The sequence below is a fragment of the Engraulis encrasicolus genome, unplaced genomic scaffold (genome assembly GCF_034702125.1).
Source record: "Engraulis encrasicolus isolate BLACKSEA-1 unplaced genomic scaffold, IST_EnEncr_1.0 scaffold_40_np1212, whole genome shotgun sequence".
In the NCBI taxonomy this organism is placed as follows: Eukaryota; Metazoa; Chordata; class Actinopteri; order Clupeiformes; family Engraulidae; genus Engraulis; species Engraulis encrasicolus.
In genome coordinates this window covers 360,339-367,316 of record NW_026945709.1, presented here as the reverse complement: position 1 = coordinate 367,316, position 6,978 = coordinate 360,339, and the positions used below count along the sequence as shown (strand labels likewise).

At 44.5% G+C, this 6,978-nt stretch overlaps 1 long non-coding RNA gene across 1 annotated transcript; it reads left to right on the top strand.

Moving 5' to 3' along the window:
- The first annotated feature begins 5,054 nt into the window (after nucleotides 1-5,054).
- On the top strand, nucleotides 5,055-6,460 carry LOC134443964 (uncharacterized). Its single transcript, XR_010033804.1, has 3 exons — nucleotides 5,055-5,272; nucleotides 5,357-5,426; nucleotides 5,510-6,460. It is a non-coding gene; the product is annotated as an uncharacterized LOC134443964 (long non-coding RNA).
- The last annotated feature ends 518 nt before the right edge of the window (nucleotides 6,461-6,978 follow it).

Here is a 6,978-nt window from a genome sequence, read left to right as displayed (position 1 = left end):
TATTCCTATATTATGTTCTCATGTTATTCTTATAGTCTGGCTGGGGAAGTCCTAGTGACATATTCTTGTGTGTAAGCTTTTCTGTAATGGGCCACGGGACCCTCAATATTGGAGACATGTGCATCTAATTTGTGTGGTCACAAGGCTGCTGAACAACGAAATATGAAATTGCATACGTTGGACAACAAGACAATGGACTGCGTCTGGCCATGAGGGACCCCACGTGCACAGAAGAAGCTCACACCATGGACTGGGGGTTGGGGGATGTTTAAATAGGATTGTTTTCTGTACTTACTTCAGGACTTATTGAGTGGAATACTTCATGTCTCCACGCAATAACTACTCAGGCCGCTAAACAATAAAATCTGCTCGCAGATTTTAAATGCTACCTCTGTTTCCTGTGTGTTCTTTCAGGTCAATTTGATAAGGTAATACAGTGAAATTGTTAAAGTGATATGTGAAATTATTCACAACTAGCTCGGTGGGCTCGATAGTCTGGCTAGTGGGAGCGAACCGACTGGGGATCGAACCGTGCTGGGAGCGACAAACTGGGAATCATCTTTAGGCAGGGGAAAGGCAATTGAGAACGAGCAATGTCAAACAATTTACCATCAACAAGTATACTTAACATATTCACCGTTTCACTACTGCATTTTGTCATTACGATGCTCGCCAGTTATCAGAATTTACTAGCGTACAGCAGCAACAAGAGTAGTCACATTCATTGAGAGGACTTGTGCTACAACTTAGCAATGGCGGATCTGTGTTCAGAGGAGCTATTCAATCGCTCTTGAGTACTGAAACTTTAAACCACAGTTGAGTAAAATTTACTTACATGTATGTGAAGGCCAATTCCGTTGGTATGTGAGGAACTTTCCCCCATATCGCCAAGAAACGTGTAACAGTGAAACCACACAGACAGCGCGTGGTTCTGGTGTTGTTGACCGCGGTAGATGGCTTTCTTTCTCTATAGCTGATCTCGCGGTGATCCGCGAACATTGTATAAAGAAAACAAAATACCCACACAAAATTTAGGTGAAAAAATGCGTTGTTGCAATGTTACTTGCATTGTAACGAGGACATATTACCGATTTCCCCCCCTGTAATCAGTTACATTACTGCGTTACTCAAAAAGGTAATGCATTACAGTAATTAGTTACTTTTGTAACGCGTTACTCCCAACACTGTCCATCATTAATCTGAAGCCTCCCTTGCCAGTCCCACTGGCAGTCATCAATACTTCTTCATTGGCCAATCAAAAGTGAATCAGTTTAATGTAGATCAATAAGCTGTGCTTCAATGCATGGCTATGCAGGCTTCACTTCAGGCTGTAACCAGAGCGGCTCAGATCAGCATGCTATCACTATTACATAGCCCATGAGGTAATCTGATGCAGAAATAGTGAAACAATGAGGTATAGAAATTAATCAAACATTGATTGGTATTAATATCGATTGTATAATTGATTGACATATCTTGAGGGTTGTGACTGTTCGTGATTGCAAACATTAGCACTTTCGTCGTTGTCTCTTACACTTGCTAGCTCTCAGATAAAAACAAACAAACAGACACACACACACACACACACACACACACACACACACACACACACACACACACACACACACACACACACACACACACACACACACACACACACACACACAACACACTGGACTCACAAGGACTTACAGTACACACAAAGACAAACACACACCATCACTATCGTCACAAACACAAAAACATACCATTGCATGCACTCAGATAGTCTGCGTGCCACAGCTGTGTGTAATTATCCTAAAATGCTCCCAGTAATTAAAGCCGGTGACAGTAGGTCAGGACAAATCATTGCTGGTGACTCTCATGACCTTGGTGTATCTGCAATGCACAATGCAGCATCCATGGCTTGAAATCCGGAACTATTCACGCTAGGGGAGCTTGGGGAAGTGTGTGTGTGTGTGTGTGTGTGTGTGTGTGTGTGTGTGTGTGTGTGTGTGTGTGTGTGTGTGTGTGTGTGTGTGTGTGTGTGTGTGTGTGTGTGTGTGTGTGTGTGTGTGTGTGTGTGTGTGTGTGTGTGTGTGTGTGTGTGTGTGTGTTTGCGTGCATGCACGTGTATGTGTGTGTGAACGAGCGTGCGTCGTCTTTGCATGAAACAGGGCACAATCTAATGCACAAGACTGCAGCCAACAAACTTTGGCTTTTGACTCAGTTCCAAGTGTTCAATGCCACCAGTTCTGCAGAGGGGATTAGGGGAGGATCCTGCCTGCATGCTTATCTTTGCCCCCTTACTCTTTTTTAACCATTTTTCTATTTTGTACTGCGTCTCTCCCCCCATTCCCTACCTCTACCTATCTCTGTCGCCCTCTGTTTCTCTGCATCAATGCCAACTCAATGCCACATCTAACTGTCATTGTTCTCTATGTTTCAGTCCTCTTTGTTTTTTTTCCTCCCTTCCTTCTTTCCTTTACCAACCCCCCTATCGTCTCTGAATTATGCCAGAGACAACATCCTTAGGACAATTCCAGCATAGGCCTATATGTTTCTGGACCGCCTACCTATGTGTGCCTGTTTGGAAGTTTGTTTGTGTGTGTGTGTATCTGTATGCATGCTTGCGTGTGTGCATATTTGGTTGTGTGCGCGCTCTGCTCGTCAGATGGACAGGCACCTTGTCCAACCGTAGGGGGGAGATGAGATGGACACGTGCCTTCTACCTCTCCTGTCTTTTCTACTCCTCTCTCCTGTGTTCTACTGTTTTCCTCCCTGGTCATGTCTCTCTTCCTCCTCCTTCCCTCTCTCTCTCTCTCTCTCTCTCTCTCTCTCTCTCTCTCTCTCTCTCTCTCTCTCTCTGTATGTGTGTGTGTGTGTGTGTGTGTGTGTGTGTGTGAGTGTGTGTGTGTGGATGTGTGCATGTTTGCTGTGCTTTTGTGCAAGTGTGTACCATATACACTGTACAGTATGGCTATTCTCAAGCTACCCCATCCACCTCTTTCATAACAACCTTATACTGCATGCTCCTTCATCATCACTGACACATACACACTGCTGTGCTCTCCCTGGTGGCTTGATAAGAAAACACCTTCTCAGCATATTCAGCCCACGGCCATTACAGAGCAGCCAACTACAAACTTATCACTAGGATGGTTGTCCCTTACCGTCCGTGCAGTTAGTATTCAGCATAGCAACAACCAGCATAGCCCTTCCTTTCACCCTGAACAGTCATCCTTCAGTGTGCTCCTGGTGGAAAGTAACAAAGGACAAAAGAAAAGTGCTGGTGAGAGTATAACGCAAAAGTAGCCTACAGAATGTCTACTTTTACCAATAAGCTGCACCAACGTTTCACCAACTTCACACAACTTTTTTTAGCTATCCTGTTAATCGTTGTTGGATACAATCGCCAAAGGAAATTACATGATAGCCGGGACAGCCTTTTGTAGTACACTTTTTAATAAATTACTTGAACAGTAAGATAAGTAAGTACAGTAAGATCCCAAAGCCTTGTTTTAAATGGAAAGGCCCTTGTTATTTTACCAGGAAAGTCTGGGGCTACTTTTGGCCCATTTAATTGTCTAAAAAGTGCAATGTCATCAAGTTAACTCCAAGCTAACACAGCGCTCTATTAAATACCATAGCAAGCTTTTGACCCCAATACATTTGTCAAAGAATAACTTTGAAATGAAACAGACTAACATAATTTCAGCCTCTCATAAAAATACACTAACTTCTTTGGTTGGAGCAAACCCAAAGTTAATTTTACATTCCTCTTCAAATTAGAGGAATGAGACTCATGCATTAACCCTGAGACATTCAGCAGATGTGAAGCAGGTTTCACCACCCTACGCCAGTGTATCAGTAAAGTTATTACAAGTCTGTGTGTAATCCCTTCTCATCCGACAGCTCAATGAAAATATGTTTTCATTTTCTCTTCTTTCTTTCTTTATGAACACAATCGTGAGCGACAAGGAGATATGGGATGCCCGAGAGAGAACAAACACTTAATGACAGAATGCTTGGGGAGTTGTTTTTCCACAGAATCGGGTTTCTCAATGACCTTGCACTGCAGGTATTATCACACAATCACTTCACCTACAGAGCCTCAGCTGAGGCCAGCTTGTGTTGCTCTCAGAAACACGTTTTTTTGTGCGTTCATCATTTCAGTTCAGTTTGTTAAACAAAAGGAAGAACTAGGAGCAAGGTTACTGAGCTAGGTGTATCATGTTTTGTTTTTGCATTAGCCTACGTGTGCATTACAGTATGTGTATTAACCCCTGAGATTGAACAGCGTGTGACTCTCTCTCCTTTCAGCGTTCAGCAAACCTATGTTTGACATGGAAAGCAATTATGAAGTGTAATGAAAAGTACGCTGAAGGGATGTTTAATGATACAAAAGCAATACATTTTTCTTCACCCTTTCAGCCTCAATCCAACAGATTGACAATTATGTTCAGGGAAAGCAAGGCACACACTTTTATTTGAAATGCCACAATATGGAGACATGGACAAAACATCCCTGTAGAAAGATATAAAGAAAACATGGAAATGAATTGGAAATTTAACAAATACAGTAACACAGAAAAGTAAATTACTGGAAGAAATATAGCCCAAACAATTTCCATTGAATGATGACATCCTGGTATATTGTAAACAAAGGCTACTCTATGAACACATAGCCATTGTTAAACAACCAATGGTGTGCCAAGCAGCTGGGCATGCACACACAACAATTAGTGAGGGCTCCAGTATATCACCTTTAATATCCAAACAGCACTGAGTGGTGCAACAGTATGTGACAGATTGGTCTACACCCCTCAATCTGACTGATTTTGGTCCTTTGTCTGTGATTGGCTGGCCCATTACTGGCAGGACTTTTATGTTGATAAATGTAGTTTTTGGACGTGACGTGGGTCTCTTTCCGCCCCGCTGTTGTTTTGCCGGCAAAGGACGCCGGCTGGCGTGTGAGCTGCTGCTAGTCGTGATCATTACCCGGTAGATTTGGTACCTTCAGGTAGGCATTTAACATTCATACTTTATGATGTGTCCGATCGCCGTATTGTCTGAATTACGGACCTGATTATGTGACTGCGTTCCACTTCTAGCCATTCTTGTGTGGAACTGCACTCTGCTGTGAACTGGCGTTCACTTCGCGCTGCCTATACTGCACCGGTGTGTTGCCCCATCATCTGTGCCCTGTGGCAGGCCTGATTCGTGGTGCTTACGCTGGCTTGGAGTGGCCACAGTGGTTGGCCCCTGGGTACCTGACTGCAGTCAGTGGATGGTAAGCTGGCCTATGCTACGTTGATGTTGTTGCTCCGATGGTAACGATGACCTTAGTCACTAAATCTACCCTCACTTTCCTCAGTGTGTGGTCCAAATTGCGATTGTTCCGAACCACGGATCTATGATCAGGTTAGCGGTGCCTCTCTGACGCTGTAAGTATTTATTTCTTCCTCCTGATTGTCGCTGTCACCAATTACCTCTAGGCTAGTTAGTAATGGGTACCTGTCTGTTACAGGGGGATTGCTAGCTACACTCCTCGGAGGTTGCTGTTTTGTTGCCGTCACACTCTGCGCCGGTTCCGACTGGCTCCACCTGCTCGTCCTGCTTTTGTTTGGTTTAATTATTTTTATTTTCTGGCCCGTTTCTTGGGACGCCAGCCTCCTCGCTGCGCACTGCGCAGGTCTAGTTACCTGTGTGTGTTGTGAGTGTGTGTGTGTCTGTGCGTCTGTATGCGTGTGTGATTGTCATCTAGGCACGGCACCGGAGGCAAGTGTACACCCCCTTCAGTCAACCTACGGCGGTGTAGTTCTCCCCTCTCTCTTGCTATACAAAAGTTAAGTTGCATCTAGTCATCACTGTGTATGCAAATTGTGTAATACATTAGTATGTGTCATTCTCGCTATTGAGTGTCTCTCTTCTCTCCTCCCTGGATAGGTATGGAGTTGCCATAGCGCGCCGGTCTTCGGGTGGTGGATTCCCTCACTTTTCCATTGCTGTGTGCACTTGGGTGACTATTACTATTTTGCTGCGTGTAGTAGTAGTAGATGTGTGTTTTCTTTTTTCTTTTTGTGTGAGTACTTTATTGTGTGTGTTTATTTTGTGTGGCCTTTTCCCTAGTCTTTAACTATCCCTTTTCAACCGTGCTGCTATTGGTTAGCCTAAGCCTAGCTTTCCCCCCCCCTTTTAAGAGTGACACCATTGCCCTGTCTCCCCCGTATTGGGGGCGGTTCGTACGATTGAGTGTAGCCTCCCTTCCTCTCTCGCACAGGTGCCGTGCGTGTGTGTGCGTGGTGTGTGTGTGTGGCCAGTGGCCATATTGCTCCACATAACGACCCGCCTGTGGGCGTCTAATAGGGATCAGTGCAATATTGTCTGTAATACAATTCATCCATATTGTATTTTGTAATGTATTAGTATTTGTCCCTTGCATCACCACCGCATATTTGCACACCTGACCTCAATGACCTGGATGTATATTTTATTGATCTGTATTACTATCGTATTTGTGAAAAGAGAATAAACACGAACTTGACTCTTGCCTAAGAGTGCTCCGAACCTGTGTCCTGGTTTACTAATTTGGGGGGTAATTTCACTCCTAGGTTGTCTTCCCCCACCCTAGGTGGCGTAGTCGTGCAAGAGCTGAGTTGAATTTAATTAACTGTAAACGTGCCACTGTTACAACTGGCGTAGTCGGCAGGATAGCACTCTTAAGGCAGAGTTTTGCAAGTGTTATGTGCATTGAGTGGTGATGCTGTTAATTTGACTGTTTTGTTTTTCTTTCATCAGGAGCGAGGAGCGTGGGCCGGTGCGGTTCCGGGGGTAGGGTTGGCAACAAAACAGCAACTTCCCATTAGCCATTCGAGTCTGCCCTCAGGTAGGGGATTGTTTTTGGTATTGGTGGCATCGTTGAGACGGAGGAGGAAATGCAGCAACTGCGAGACTTGATTGCCTGGTTATGGGATAGCGGCGAGCACCTTTGGCCGG